Source organism: Moschus berezovskii, chromosome 12, assembly GCF_049115385.1.
Source record: "Moschus berezovskii isolate FMDL1 chromosome 12, NW_MosBer_1.0, whole genome shotgun sequence".
Taxonomy (NCBI): domain Eukaryota; kingdom Metazoa; phylum Chordata; class Mammalia; order Artiodactyla; family Moschidae; genus Moschus; species Moschus berezovskii.
Window position 1 is genome coordinate 93,282,971 of NC_142471.1, and position 16,485 is coordinate 93,299,455.

At 44.8% G+C, this 16,485-nt stretch overlaps 1 protein-coding gene across 3 annotated transcripts in view; it reads left to right on the forward strand.

Annotated features, from left to right (window-relative positions):
- Positions 1-16,485, forward strand: part of PTPRE (protein tyrosine phosphatase receptor type E) — a 182,467-nt gene that overhangs the window by 11,079 nt on the left and 154,903 nt on the right. Inside the window, exon 2 of one of the 3 annotated variants that reach the window (XM_055424397.2) lies at positions 14,382-14,476. The exons of the other annotated variants lie outside the window; for them this stretch is intronic. The gene's annotated coding sequence lies outside the window, so the exon portion shown is untranslated. The remainder of the gene's footprint in view (positions 1-14,381; positions 14,477-16,485) is intronic. 3 annotated transcript variants of the gene reach the window in all.

The following is a 16,485-nucleotide window of genomic DNA, read 5'->3' on the forward strand; positions in this document are numbered from 1 at the left end:
CCGTCCCCCTGCAGAACTGCAGCTCTGCCAGGCTCTCCTTCAAGAGCCCATCTCTCTGGTAATGAACCAGATTCCTAGGACTCTGTTCCTAACCTTAACGTCTGAAGGAGGCTGGACTCTGAAGGCCAGACGGGGAGGGTTGCAGGGTCACCCAGTGGCCTTGTTCCCTCCTCCCCACTGGGCTCTCATGTTTCCCTATCCTCACTTTCACCCCTGGGGCTTCTTTTTTCCAGAGCCCCAATCCCTCCTGAGCCCACCCTCCTGCATCGGGGACACTCACACTGCGGAATGAGGGCCCACAGATGGCAGCGGCTGTGGCCTTGTGCCTTGGGCAGCTTTCCTGCCTGCTGCACGCCTGCCCGGGCCGGCGGCCCTGGGAGCTGGCACTTCATCGCCGGCATGCCATTCCTTTGAAATGAGTAACAGCCAAGCTGGTCCAAGAAATGCCCATTGTTCCCTGCCTGCTGTTGTCCGGTCTCCAAAAAATAAAAAAGACCCAATTGCCTCATCACATGAGGAGGCCAGGGGGATGGACTTCCGGGAATGGGCCACCCCCGCCAGGGGCCGTGGGAGAGACCCTGCCCACAGGACCACAGATACCCAGGGCTGAGGGCTACAAGCCTGGGAGAACCGAATACCAGAACAATTTGTCCAATTGCTCCTGATTGGAGAACATTGTGAATTAGTCCTAATGGCTCCATGGAGAGTTTCCACGTTGGGAAAAATTCTATCGAGATACTCTAGTGTTGGAGTCATGGTCTTTCTTAATGCAAAGTTCAAACAACACATATTTCACTTCCTGTTGCCTCTGGCAGGGTCTGGGTGAACCTGGGATTGGAGCTGACCTTCAAGTGGGGCACCCGCTCCCTTGCCCTCACCCCACACAGCCTGATTTCTGGTCGGTAGGAGCTCAGCCCCTTAATCAAGCAGCACAGATCCGGATAAAGTCTGTGTAAACGCTGCGCTCTCTGGTCTGGCTGGAGGGGAGCATTTCCCTGCAGGAGGCTTAAGCTGGAAAATGTCCATGACGAGTACAAGGAGCCTTTGGGTGGAGGTTTAAATACTGTGTCAAGATGCATAAAAAATACAATTAACCACGGTGTGAGGCAGGCCATGTCTCTGGGAAACTAAACTGCGTGTCTGAACAAATCAAAGGAACAAGTGGGAACGAACTCCTAAGCGTTTTTATCAAGAAAGAGTTTGGGCTGGAAATGGGGCTGAGTGATAGGGTCACGGGAGAAGAAAATGGCAATCCACTGAAGTATTCTTGCCTGGAGAAGTCCGTGGACAGAGGAGCCTGGTGGGCTACAGTCCATGGTATTGCAAAGAGTTAGACATGACTGTGTGACTAAACTTTTATAGGGTCACAGACTTGGTTCTTCATCAGGAAGGACAAGGGAAGGGGGACATGGTGTTTTTGAGATGTATGATTTGGCACATGTATAGTTTTTGGTGGCTCAGTGGTAACGAATCTGCCTGCCAATGGAGGAGACGTGGGTTTGATCCCTAGGTCAGGAAGATCTCCTGGAGAAGAATTTGGTAACCCACTCCAGTACTCTTGCCTGGGAAATCCCATGGGCAGAGGATCCTGGCCAGATACAGTCCATGGGGTTGCCAAGAGGTGGACAGGACTGAGTGGCTAAGCAACTATTGTCAGTAGGATTTCACCGTCAGCCTACAGCCGGCCTGTTCCCCTCTGTCCAACTTCCCTTTCTGTGTTCAGGGGCTATTTCATGACCTAAGCAATAAAAACTGCAAGATTAACAAGGACAGTGTGGGTGAGATGTTCAACAGGGTCCCATTTGGTTACAGAACATGGAAACACTGGCTCTGACCCACTCATCCTGGCACTTTCATCTTCCCTAAAAACTATTGACAATGTATCACTTTTACATCTAGAAGTAATGGAGCGTTGGTACAGCTGTAGCTGAGCTTGCTAGAAAGTAGCTGCTCTAATGAATGAGCAAAGCCAGAAAGCCTCCGCCCTCAGTACCCTCGCTGTTTTAAGCAGAGGCCTTCAGAGGAGTCCCTGGGCTACTTTGCAATGCACACTCCCGGGCACTGAAGAGGTGGTTCTGTGAAATAAGGTCTGTGCCAAATGTAGCCTTTGGCAAAGACCTCAGTTTTCCAAGCTCCGGAACAGAGTTGGCAATTTTGTCTCCTCTCACCTGTCCGAGGGGCTTCTCCGGTGGCTCAGCAGTAAAGAATCTGCCTGCGATGCAGGAGACATGGGTTTGATCCCTGGGTTAAGAAGATCCCTTGGAGGAGGAAATGGCAACTCACTCCAGTATTCTTGGTGGGAAAATCCCGTGGACAAAGGAGCCTGGTAGGCTACAGTCCACAGGGTCACAGAGAGTCGGACACGACTGAGCACCTGAACATACACACCTATCTGAAGCTAGCATATCTGAGGCTTGGCTGGAGCTGGAAGACCCACTTCCATGGCTGGCAAGCTGATGTTGGCTGTGGGTTGGAGGCCACGGTTCCTTCCCACGTGGAGACATACAAAGGACCACTTGAGCGTCCTTATGAGGGGCAGCTGGTTTCCCCAGAGACAGTGGTCCGAGAGAATGCGAGGCAGAAGTTGAAACATCTTTTAAGACCTAGCCTCAGAAATCACAAGGTCTTTCCTGCAGTATTCCATTGGCCACACAGGTTACCCCGCTTATGCAGAGAAGAATGACCAGTCCTTCCCAAAGAGGAGGTGTTGCTCATTGTTCAGTCGCAAAGTCATGTCCAACTCTGCGACCCCATGGGCTGAAGCACACAAGGCTTCCCTGCCCTCCACTAGCTCCCTGAGTTTGCTCAAACTCGTGTCCATTGAGTCGGTGATGCCATCCAACCATCTCATCCTCTGTCATCCCCTCTCCTCCTGCCTTCAGTCTTTCCCATCATCAGGGTCTTTTCCAGTGAGTCGGCTCTTTGCTTCAGGTGGCCAAAGGGTTGGAGCTTCACTTCAGCATCAGTCCTTCCAGTGAGGAAGGTGTTGGGGAGGGGCCTGTATTCTTTTACTCTCCTGGGTGTGTTTGTTAGTTGTAACAGCACCGCTGCTGCTGCTGCTAAGTCGCTTCAGTCGTGTCCGACTCTGTGCAACCCCATAGATGGCAGCCCACCAGACTCCTCCGTCCCTCGGATTCTCCAGGCAAGAACACTGGAGTGGGTTGCCATTTCCTTGTCCAATGCATAAAAGTGAAAAGTGAAAGTGAAGTCGCTCAGTTGTGTCCGACTCTTAGCGACCCCATGGATTGCAGCCCACCAGGCCCCTCCGTCCGTGGGATTTTCCAGGCAAGAGTACTGGAGTGGGTGCCATCGCCTTCTTCGTGTAACAGCACAGAATTGAGGAAAGGGACTGGCAGAAGGTTACAGAGTGGTCCTTGGAATCACCTGGAAGGCTGGATAAACAGTTTCAGAAAGGGGGCAGGGCCCAGGCTCACAGTCTGAATTGCAGTCAAGGTAGGGTGACCGGAAGCTTTCAGCGAGGATGTGGCCTGTGGTCCATGGCTGCTGGGGCTGCTGGACATGGCTGCTACTGGACTCTCATAGCTGCAATCTCAGCCTGCAGTTTCAGGACATCCCTTGATCCATGGCTTACCCTGAAGAGTCAGTCCTGGTAGGAGTGATGCTTGCGGCCTGGGCCACTTCCCTGTCAAAACTGGGCTCCAGGTGCTTGCAGGGTGGGGTGTAGGTGGGATCCTGCCCTGGGAGGTGGAATGCTTTGAACCAGCAATGGTACACCTAAGAGGGATGTTGAAAAGTAGGAGGAAGAGTTGAGGCTGCCAAGGGCATCCCCAAACACTGGCATTCATGATGCAAGGTTTGTACTGAGCCCAAGGGTTATTTTTGTCTCCAAGTACACCCAGTATTACATATTAATATATTCCTGAAAAGTTATGTTAATTTGAATCGTGGTTTATATACACTGGCTAAGCTTAATACCTTTAGAAGTCTGTAGATAATCCTTTTGTAAAGCAGCTAATCCTTTTAGGGAACAAATAATCACTTCTTAATGATTTTTTTTAAGGTCAAGACTCTGCGTATTGTGTTTTCTCAAGGCAGAGGATCCAACTTTCAGGTTTCCCCTTTTGCTCATAGTGAGAGACCATGACAGCTTTATGTATAACGTTTGCAGCATCTCATGCTGTGTGGAAGAAAAAAAACACTGAGGGTTTGTTTGTTTGTTTTCTTCATTTTTCCTTCTCTACTGTAATTGATTGTCTTCTGGAAGGAAGCATAGGCTATTAAAATTTTTGAAGAGCTTGTTTTTATTTTGTTCTTGCCCACAAGGCTGTTTTAGCATGAGAGTGTTTAGTGGTGAACAGAGAAGAAGCAAGCGTTTTCAGTTGTTCTGCCTGAAAATTAGATTTGGAAAACTCACCTTTATGTTGGGTTTGTTTTTCCTTCTGTGTGAGGCTTCCACATCATAGCAGGAAAATTTGATTCCATTTCCAAGAGCTGTATTCAGGTTTCCTGCTTAACTGGGTGCAGGAGCCTGGATGGGAGGGGCGTGGGGAGCAGGGCAGAGACACGGGCACAGCTCTGCGTGGACCATGACAGGTTCCGTGTGTGCAGAGGAATCCGGGAGCGAGAAGAACCATTGGATGAAGAGTGGGGTGGGAGGCATAGATTCGGGAGAGATGCAGAGACAGGGAAGGACACAGGAGATCGGGCGAGGGGGGAGACGCTGCAGACGGGGGAGACGCTGGGGACGAGGGAGACGCTGGAGATGGGGGAGACGCTGGGGATGAGGGAGACGCTGGAGACGGCGGGGGGAGACTCTGGGGATGGGGGAGACACTGGGGAAGGGAGAGACACTGGGGAAGGGAGAGACGCTGGGGACGGGGGAGACGCTGGGGACGGGGGAGACGCTGGAGACGGGGGGGAGACTCTGGGGATGGGGGAGACACTGGGGAAGGGAGAAACGCTGGGGACAGGGGAGACACTGGGGACGGGGGAGACGCTGGGGACGGGGGAGACGCTGGAGACAGGCAGCTGCCATTGAGGTGCCTCTGCGTGCCACATGTGTGCATAGCTCTTGTCCATCCCCACGGAGTGAAGGGAATAGGAAAGCCGGGGCGACGTCCACCCCGGAGCGGGCCTCTCATGCCTGTAGCGAGGGGATGCGTGTGTTGCTGCACCGGTGAGACGGGTTCAGTGAGACTGGTTCAGCCCCTTTTTTCCTCCAGCGCTGGAACCCTTCAGTGTCATTGGTGGACACACGAGGAGGCATTGACTTCTCTTTTCAAAGACAGTGTTATTAAAACAGAGATTCCCTTTTAAAATAATGTTTTTAAAACAACCAAAAAAAATTTAGACCCTGGAACCATACTCCTTGTGTCAAGACGCCCCCTCTAACAAGGCACAGGAGGACGGAGTGGATTCACCTCATGTTGCTGAATTCTCTTAAGTTGAATGTGTGTAAGATGTCAGCCCATCTTACGGTTAGCAAAGCTAAGCCTTGGACAAGGGACACGAGTTGTTCGGGGCCCTGTCACCTAGAAGGTGGCAGAGCTGGGCTTTCGTCCCAGGTCTGTCTGCCATCCGAGCAGGGCCTGTCGATACACCGGCAGGCAGGGTTGTGATGAGCAGAACAGCTTGGAGGAGACGCGCCTGGGAACTGAGGCAGCTTGTGTCAAGCCTCCTGCAATCCTGGATGGACATCCTGAGACGGCCATGCCTTTGAATAAAATTTGTGGCTAAGAACATACAGTAAATAACATTTTTCAGTGGGTTATTTTAGTCTGTATATCAGAATACGGATGCTTCTGATTCTGTGGTGGGACATAAAGTGAATTACTTTCCTGATTTAATTTTCCATTTAAGTGCATGCTAAGTCGCTTCAGTCGTGTCCGACTCTGTGTGATGCTATGGACTGTAGCCCGCCAGGCAAGAATGCTGGATTGCCAAGAATGAGTGGATTGCCATTTCCTTCTCCAGGAGATCTTCCCGACCCAGGGGTCAAACCTGTGTATCTTACATTTCCTGCAATGGTAGGCAGGTTCTTTACCACTAGTGCCACCTGGGAAGCGGATTATCTCAATAGATGCAGAGAAAGCCTTTGACAAAATACAACATCCATTTATGATAAAAACTCTCCAGAAAGTGGGAATAGAAGGGACATATCTCAACATAATAAAAGCTATATACGACAAACCCATAGCAAACATTATCCTCAATGGTGAAAAACTGAAAGCATTTCCCCTAAAGTCAGGAACAAGACAAGGGTGCCCACTCTCACCACTACTATTCAACATAGTTCTGGAAGTTTTGGCTACAGCAATCAGAGCAGAAAAAGACATAAAAGGAATACAAATTGGAAAAGAAGAAGTAAAACTTTCACTGTTCGCTGATGACATGATCCTCTACACAGAAAACCCTAAAGACTCTACCAGAAAACTACTAGAGCTAATCAATGAATACAGTAAAGTTGCAGGATATAAAATCAACACACAGAAATCCCTTGCATTCCTATACACTAATAATGAGAAAATAGAAAGAGACATTAAAGAAACTATTCCATTCACTGTTGCAACGAAAAGAATTAAATACTTAGGAATATATCTACCTAAGGAAACAAAAGACTTGTACATAGAAAACTACAAAACACTAGTGAAAGTAATCAAAGAGGACACTAATAGATGGAGAAATATACCGTGTTCGTGGATTGGAAGAATAAATATTGTGAAAATGAGTATACTACCCAAAGTAATTTATACATTCAATGCAATCCCTATCAAGCTACCAACGATATTTTTCACAGAATTAGAACAAATAATCTCACAGTTTGTATGGAAATACAAAAAACCTCGAATAGCCAAAGCAATCTTGAAGAAGAAAAATGGAACTGGAGGAATTAACCTGCCAGACTTCAGGCTCTACTACAAAGCCACAGTCATCAAGACAGTATGGTACTGGCATAAAGACAGAAATATAGATCAATGGAACAAAATAGAAAGCCCAGAGATAAACCCACGCACCTATGGACACCTTATCTTTGACAAAGGAGGCAAGAATATAAAATGGACAAAAGACAGTCTCTTTAACAAGTGGTGCTGGGAAAACTGGTCAGCCACTTGTAAAAGAATGAAATTAGAACACTTCCTAACACCATACACAAAAATAAACTCAAAATGGATTAGAGAGCTAAATGTAAGGCCAGATACTATAAAACTCCTAGAGGAGAACGTAGGCAAAACACTCTCTGACATAAATCACAGCAGGATCCTCCAAGACCCACCTCCCAGAATATTGGAAATAAAAGCAAAAATAAACAAATGGGACCTAATTAAAATCAAAAGCTTCTGCACAGCAAAAGAAACTCTAAGCAAGGTGAAAAGACAGCCTTCAGAATGGGAGAAAATAATAGCAAATGAAGCAACTGATAAAGGATTAATCTCCAAAATATACAAGCAGCTCCTGCAGCTCAATTCCAGAAAACTAAGTGACCCAATCAAAAAATGGGCCAAAGAACTAAACAGACATTTCTCCAAAGAAGACATTAAGATGGCTAACAAACACATGAAAAAATGCTCAACATCCCTCATCATCAGAGAAATGCAAATCAAAACCACAATGAGATACCATTTCACACCAGTCAGAATAGCTGCTATCCAAAAGTCTACATGCAATAAATGCTGGAGAGGGTGTGGAGAGAAAGGAACCCTCTTACACTGTTGGTGGGAATGCAAACTAGTACAGCCACTTTGGAGAACAGTGTGGAGATTCCTCAAAAAACTGGAAATAGAACTGCCATATGATCCAGCAATTGCACTCCTGGGCATACACACCGAGGAAACCAGAATTGAAAGAGACACATGTACTCCAATGTTCATTGCAGCACTGTTTATAATAGCCAGGGCATGGAAGCAACCTAGATGTCCATCTGCAGATGAATGGATAAGAAAGCTTTGGTACATATACACAATGGAGTATTTTTCAGCCATCAAGAAAAATGCATTTGAATCAGTTTTAATGAGGTGGATGAAATTGGAGCCAATTATACAGAGTGAAGTAAGCCAGAAAGAAAAACATCAATATAGTATACTGGCGCATATATATGGAATTTAGAAAGATGGAAACCTGAAACCTGTGTACGAGACTGCAAAAGAGACATAGACATATAGAACAGTCTTTGGGACTCTGTGGGAGAGGGCGAAGGTGGGATGATTGGGGAGAATGGCATTGTAGCATGTATATTAGCATATGTGACCAGTCCAGGTTCGACGCATGATGCAGGATGCCTGGGGCTGGTGCAGGGGAATGACATGGGGGGAGGATATGGGGAGGAGGGAGGTGGGAGGGGGGTTCGGGAGGGAGAGCACATGTACACCCGGGGCGGATTCATGTCAATGTATCGCAAAACCAACCAATATATTAATGAAAGGTAATTTGCCTCCAATAAAATAAATTAAAATTAAAAAAAAAAAAAAGAGTGAATAGTAATTTCCGTTAATCTGGGTGCCTTTTAGTGTGTTATTTATTATGATTATTATTTTGCTATTGTTATTTAAATGGATTTCCCCATGCTTTTGTATTATATTTTGGTATAAAACAGAAAAATTACCATCATTTTTTTGGCCAAGAAAATTAATGTACTCTGCAAAAACTATTAGAGGGAATATTGACTTCCTAATACAATAACCCTGAATTGCTTTTTCCCCCCAAGATTGGCAAATTACATTAGTGGTAGCCTTCAGCTTTATGCTTAGAGCAAAATTTCAAAAGAAGATGTATTGCTGTTCTTCACTCATTTTCTGGCCATTCTCATGCAACCATCCGAACAAACCTTAAAATTCCCTTCATTTAACGGAGAAAGCAGGCTCTCAGCTGCTCCTGTGTTGTTTATCCTGTTCTCATCTGTGTCCGACTTCCTGGCCTTCTTTCCCTTTCAGTAAATCGTGTTTGTTATTGACAAGCCCATTTTGTTTCCTTAGAGCTTGGAACTTCTGAGTGGGAAGGAAATAGGTGAAACCTTAGTGCAGATACAGCAATTCTTTAACCATTTTTAAATGCACATATTATCATCAGTTCATATTGATTCTATGCGGCCTTCTTTCAGAAGCACTCCAGTACCAATCCATTCCCCTGTTTCATGTCTTTACTGGTTTTTCTCTGTGTCTGTAGAACTGATTGTTCTGGGGGTGTGACAGGTTTGTGTGCCGGGTTAACTCAACATGTTCGTTTATGCTGAGTCTATCTACAAGGTTGAGTAAATAGGAAACATCCTATCCTGAGTACAGACTAAGAAGTGTGGACTGGAAACGTGTATCCATCTTTGAAATAAGATTTTGGAAAGCACAGTGTTTGGTAGATAAGGGCTGTACTGAAGTCACAGGAAAAAAAAAAATCATGGAACTTCCCGGGTGGTCCAGTGGTTAAGACTTCCTGCTTCCAGAGCAGGGGGCCGGATTCCATTCCTGGTCAGGGAATTAAGATCCCACATGCCATGTGGCGTGGCCAAAAAAGTTAAAAGAAAGAAATCGTGGCATTTGATTTCATAATGTTTCTTGTCCAGCCTAACTTTCATAACTGAACCAAATACTGAGAGCAGTATTAGAGGTCAAGGTCACCGTAAATCAGCTTTCACACTGGAGAATGAAAATTAACTGTAGAGTCACGCACAGTGACATGTCTGTTAAATACAGAGATTGCTGTGAATAGATTTATGCACTCAATTTGTTTGCAGTTGTCCAAACCTCATTAATTGTAAGCCCAATGACATTGTTTGCTGTTTCAAATCACTTTTAAATACATATGTGCTACTTAATCTTAAAAGCAAAATTAAACCTTGGATTGGTATACATTTCAAGTTACAACTGTAAGCCATTGTATTCGGGGGGAAGGAGTTGAATACGCACTGTAAAATAAAAATGAGGAGGTGCTTTGCATTCATGGTGATTTATGTAATTAGATTCTGTCAACTGTAATTTTTCAGGTTAATTACTTCCATGGTATATGTCATGTAAATAATGTTATCAATCTTGATTTGTGTTAAAATTATTATATAAATCCTTAGTATTAAAACCGTAAGATGCTGTGCTGTGCTTAATTGCATCTGATTCTTTGCGACCCCATGGACTGTAACCCGCCAGGCACCTCTATCCATGGGGATTCTCCAGGCAAGAATGCTGGAATGGGTTGTCATTTCCTACTCCAAGGTATCTTCCCAGCCCAGGGATCAAACCCAGGTCTCCCACATTGCAGGCAGATTCTTTACCATCTGAGCCACCAGGGAAGCCCAAGAATACTGGAGTAGGTAGCCTATCCCTTCTCCAAGGGATCTTCCCAACCCAGGAATCGAACTGGGGTCTCCAGCATTGCAGATGGATTCTTTACCAGCTGAGTTACCATGGAAGCCCAAATAATAAAGTTATCAATCCTGATTCATGTTAAAATTATTATATAAATACTTAGAGTTAAAGCAATAAAGTATTTTAAGTAAACTACTTGGAAGTATGAGTTGTATGGTAAATAGGTAAAATTGATTTTTGTAAAGAAATCAACAAAGATGGATATTTCACTTGTTTAACAAATATAGGTGTTTATCAAGTCTATACCTGGGCCAGGTGCTGGGGACCGCAAGAGCAGGAAACCAGGGGCACTGCACCCAAGAGTGCTGAGCCAGCATGGCATTTCCGAAGTGTTCTCTGATGACTGCGTCCCTCCCCATGCGTCTCTGCCAGGTGTGGTCAGGTGCCCTGAGAGCCATAGGTACAGCAGGTACCACTTGGGAGGTATGAGGACACCAGCAGGTTTCCCAGGTGGCTCTAGTGGTAAAGAACCCGCCTGCCAAGGCAGGAGACATAAGAGATGTGGATTTGATCCCTGGGTCGGGAAGATCCCTTGGAGGAGAGCATTGCAACCCACTCCAGTCTTCTTGCCTATAGGATTCCCATGGACAGAGGAGCCCGTTGGACCACAGCCATAGGGTCACAAAGAGTCGGACATGACGGAAGTGACGCAGCACGCGTTTCCAAACAGTTGTGGCCATAGGGACTGTTCTGGTAACATCCCTGAGCGTGTGGGTCTGCACTCTGGGGTTCTTAACCTGGAGTCTCCTGGGAGTCGACAGATAGAATTCAGAGGGTCTGGAAATTTAGATTAGGGGAAAATTTACACCTTTATTTCTATATAATTGGCTTCCTTTGTCATTCCTCACATCTTTAAACTTTTTTTTCATGGTCGGAAGAATATATATGTATGTATATATTTTTTAGTTTATGGTTAATTTCTATTTGTTATTGAAGTATAGTTGATTTACAACGTTGTGTTAATTTCAGGTGTATAGTAACGTGATTTAGTTACACATATATATTTTTTTGGACTTTTTTTCCCTTAGAGATTATTACAAGATACTAAGATTTCCCTGTGCTGTATAGCAGGTCCTTGTTAATTATCTATTTTATATATAGTAGTGTGTTAATGGAGAAGGCAATGGCGCCGTACTCCAGTACTCTTGCCTGGAAAATCCCATGGACGGAGGAGCCTGGTAGGCCGCGGTGCATGGGGTCGCTAAGAGTCGGACATGACTGAGCGACTTCACTTTCACTTTTCACCTTCATGCATTGGAGAGGGAAATGGCAACCCACTCCAGTGTTCTTGCCTGGAGAATCCCAGGGACGGGGGAGCCTGGTGGGCTTGCCGTCTATGGGGTCGCACAGAGTCGGACACATCTGAAGTGACTCAGCAGCAGCAGCAGCAGCAGCCGCATGTTAATGTTAATCCCGAACTCCTAACTTACCCATTTGCTAACCATCAATTTGTCATGTCTGTGAGTCTATTTCTGTGTTGCATGTAAGTTCATTTGCGTCATTTTTTTTAGATTCCACATAAAAGTGATATCATATGATACTGTCTCTCTCTGCCTGGCTTACTTCACTTAGGAACAATTAACATTTTTTTTCAAAATTTAAAAGTCACTCTTTTTGGTGTACAGCTGCATGAGTTTTCACAAATGCATGGAGATATGTAACCACCACCACCACCATGAAGAAATAAGCTTTGCCTCCCCAACTAAAAACTCTCCTGCTCTGTATGTTTACAGATTCTCTAACTCCATCCCAGACTCCTGGCAACCATTGATCTGTCCTCCATTCCTTGCTTTTCCTAGAATGTTCTATAAATAGAATCAGACAATATGTAGCCTTTTGAGTTTGGCTTCTTTCACTTAGCATATGGGTTTAGGAGTCATTCTTGCTGTTGTGTATATCAATATTGCTGGGTAGTATTCTATGTATGGATATACGCACTTGTGGTTAACGATTCTCCACATGGGGTTGCATTTGGGTTGTTTCCAGCTGGGGGCACTTATAAATAAAATAAGGCTTCCCTGGTGGCTCAGACAGTAAAGAATCTGCCTGCAATGCAAGAGACCCAGGTTTCATCCCTGAGTTCAGAAGACCCCCTGGAGAAGGAATGGCAACCCACTCTAGTATTCTTACCTACAGAATTCCATGGATCTAGGAGCCTGGCAGGCTATAGTCTGTGGGGTCGCAAAGAGTCAGACATGACTGAGTGACTAACACACATGTTAACAATATGGCTATGACACGTGCATATAAGTTTCTCTGTGAATCTAGTTTTGTTTCACTTGGATAAGTAAGCAGGATGGGATTGCTGAATCACATGTGTGTAACATTATTTATAAAAGCACGCTGTACTCCATAGTGATGAGAGTTTGCTTTCCTACCAGCAGTGGAGGAGGGTTTCAGTTGCTCTGCACCTTTGCCAACATTTGCTATTGTCTGTTGTTTTGTTGTTGTTCAGTTGCTAAGTTGTGTCCCAAGGATCCCTGTCCTTCACTATCTCCTGGAGTTTGCTCAGATTTATGTCCATTGAGTCAGTGATGCTATCTAACCATCTCATCCTCCACCGCCCACTTCTCTTGCCTTCAGTCTTTCCCAGCATCAGAGTCTTTTCCAGTGAGTCAGTTGTTCATACAAGTAGCCAAAGTATTGGAGCTTCAGCTTCAGCATCAGTCCTTATTTATGAGTATTCAGGATTAATTTCCTTTAGGATTGACTAGTTTAATCTCCTTGCAGTTCAAGGGACTCTCAAGAGTCTTCTCCAGCACCACAATTTGAAAGCATCAATTTTTCAGCACTTAGCCTTCTTTGTGGTCCAACTCTCACATCCGTACATGGCTACTGGAAAAATTATGGCTTTGACTATATGGACCTTTGTCTGCACCGTGATGCTTTGCTTTTTAATACACTGTCTAGGTTTGTCATAGCTTTTTAATATGCTGTCTAGGTTTGTCATAGCTTTTTAATATGCTGTCTAGGTTTGTCATAGCTTTCCTTCCATGGAGCAAGCGTCTTTTAATTTCATGGCTGCAGTCACCATCTGCAGTGATCTTGGAGCCCAAGAAAAGAAAATATGCCACTGTTTCCACTTTTCCCGCTTCTATTTGCCATGAGATGATGGGATCAGATGCCATGATCTTAGTTTTTTGAATGTTGAGTTTCAAGCCAGCTTTTTCACTCTCCTGTTTCACCCTTATCAGGAGGTTCTTCACTTTCTGCCACTAGAATGGTGTTATCTGCATATCTGAGGTTGTTGATATTTCTCCCGGCAATCTTGATTCCAACTGGTGACTCATCCAGCCCAACATTTCACATGAGGTACTCTGCATAGAAGTTAAATAAACAGGATGACAATGTACAGTCTTGTCTTACTTCTTTCCCGATTTTGAACCAGTCTGTTCCATGTCCAGTTCTAACTGTTGCTTCTTGACCTGCACACAGGTTTCGCAGGAGGCAGCTGGTCTGGTATTCCCATCTCTGTAAGCATTTTCCACAGTTTGTTGTGCTCCACACAGTCTAGGCTTTTGAGTAGTCAACAAAGCAGAAGGAGATGTTTTTCTGGAACTCCTTCATTTTCTATATGATTCAGTGAATGCTGGCAATTGGATCTCTGGCTTCTCTGCCTTTTTAAACTCAGTTTGTATATCTGGAAGTTCTTGGTTTACATACTGTTGAAGCCTAACTTGAAGGCTTTGAGCATAACCTTGCTAGCATGTGAAATGAGCACCGTTGCGCGGTAGTTTGAACATTCGTTGGCATTGCCTTTCTTTGGGATTGGAATGAAAACTTACCTTTTCTAGTCCTGTGACTATTGCTGGGTTTTCCAAATTTGCTGACATATTGAGCTCAGCACTTGAACACCATCATCTTTTAGGATTTTAAATAGCTCAGCTGTAATTCTATCACTTCCACTAGCTTTGTTTGTAGTAATGCTTCCTAAGGCCCACTTGACTTCACACTGCAGGGTGTCTGACTCTAAGTGAGTAACTGTATCATTGTGGTTATCTGGGTCAAGACCTTTTTTAATAGTTCTTCTATGTATTCTCGCCACTTCTTCTTACTCTTTTCTGCTTCTATTAGGTCTATACCATATCTCTCCTTGGATGAAGTGTGCCCTTGATGTCTCCAATTTTCTTCAAGAGTTGTCTACTTTTCTAATTTTGCCATTCTTATAGGTGAGTCATAATATCTAGTTGCAGTTTTAACTTGCATAATGACTAATGTATTAGAGCATCTTTTCCTGGGTTTATTTGCTAACTGTACATCTTCTTTGATAGGTCTGTTTAAATATTTTGCCCATTAAAAATACTGAGTAGTTAGTCCTATATAATTTATTTTATACAATTAAAAACATTATTCCAAGGATATTCCTCACTCACTGGCCAAAAGGATCCAAGTCACCAGAAAGATTAAGAACCCTTGGGAGACACACAATCTTTGAAATATCTTTGGTATTTACATTTTTAGCTCCCTTCTAGAAAGGAGCAACAGAGGATGAGATGGTTGGATGGCATCACCAACTCAAAGGACATGAGTCTGAGCAAACTCAGGGAAGCCTGGCTTGCTGTAGTCCATGGAGTCCCAAGTGGTAGGTAGGTCCATGATAGAGCATACCATCATTCTTTTTTTTCTGTTCTGTGTACATAAAATAAGATTTCACAACATCACTCTCAACTGTGAGCAGGATCCCTTATGCCTCCCTCCTCTTTGGTGAACTGTAAAACATTTCTTCTATTTTTATTTTTGAAATCCCTTGGCCCTCTTTGATTCTTACCCAAATGGAAGAAATCCTAAGTTGTAGGAAAAAGTGAACCAACACATTACAAGAGAATAGTCCTGTTCCACCTTCAAAATTAAGAATTCTTTCTTCAGGCAGGAGACAAGTCTGACTATGTGTTTGATCGCTGTTTGTGATTATCTCCACGACATGGAGGACTGACATATTTTTCTGCCTTGATCTGTCTTTTTCATCCAGCTCCCTAAGAACTCATCTCCAAGCAATTTTTTTTTAATCTACTGAAGCTATTTTTTAAAGGCTCTGCAGACTCTTTAAGTGGGTAGCTAAATATTGACTCAGTCATATCTGAGTCTATGAGTCAAGTTTCAATATAATCTTGAGTGACTGACATTTTTAGGAATCATATCCTTATTTATGATCAACAGATTAGTCTTATTTTGTGGTTCTTTTGTTAAGGAATATAAAGAAGATATAAGGTACAGATATTTGTGACACAGTATTTTATTATATTACAATGAGGTATCTTACGTAGGATTCTTTTCTTCCCCATTGGAGAGAAAAAAATTGGAAAAGTAAATGCAGTGTACGTACTGAAAATGAATGCTTGGCACACACACACCCAAAATGATGCCATGATGAAGAATTCTTCCATGTGTTAGTTATTGCTTTAGAGTGAATTTTAGTGATAAATAGATGCCCTACATTTTACATTTGGCACATTAGCATATGCAAATGTATGTTGAGTGCTTATAATTTGGGAAATCAGAGATGTAAAAAGTACCTCCCAGCTGTGCACAGACCCTCTGGGGAAGAAGAGCCACACAGGTAAAGTGACAGGGCCAGCTGGAGGCAGCACCACGTGGCGCCCACGGCCCGGCTTGCGGGTCTCACGTGGGTGCAGCATCGCAGTGTTTGGTGTCCCGTCTCTGTTTTTCTTGGAGAAATGAGGGTAGGGAAAGGCTCTTTTGCTCATTCGCACAAACGTGTGCCTGGGGCCAGTTTCCCGCTCATCTTCATCAGTTTTCTGTAGCTGCTGCGGTTAAGTTCCCACCCGTTTAGCAGCTTGAAGCAACACCCAGTTCTGACCCCACGGCTTTTCTCTGGAGCCTGCTTGGAGTCTCATAGGGTGAGATCAGTGTGTCGGCAGGGCTGTGCTCCTAGCTGGCGACCCTGGGATGAAGGAGCCTGCATTCAGGTCATGCAGGTGAAGTCCATTTCCATGGTGGCTGAAGGTGGAGGGTGGTCTCCGGGTTCTGCCCCATTCCCTGGCCCCAGGCCTGCTTCCTCCACCGTCAGAGTCAGCAGTCCCTCTCCTGTTCCCACCGTCTGTGCCCGCCACCCCACCGTCACTTCTCTCTTCTGCTCCTTTCCTGCTTGTCAGGGCTCCTGTGACCACCCTGGGGCCACCCCGAGAATCCAGGATCCTCTCCCCTACATTGAAGTCGG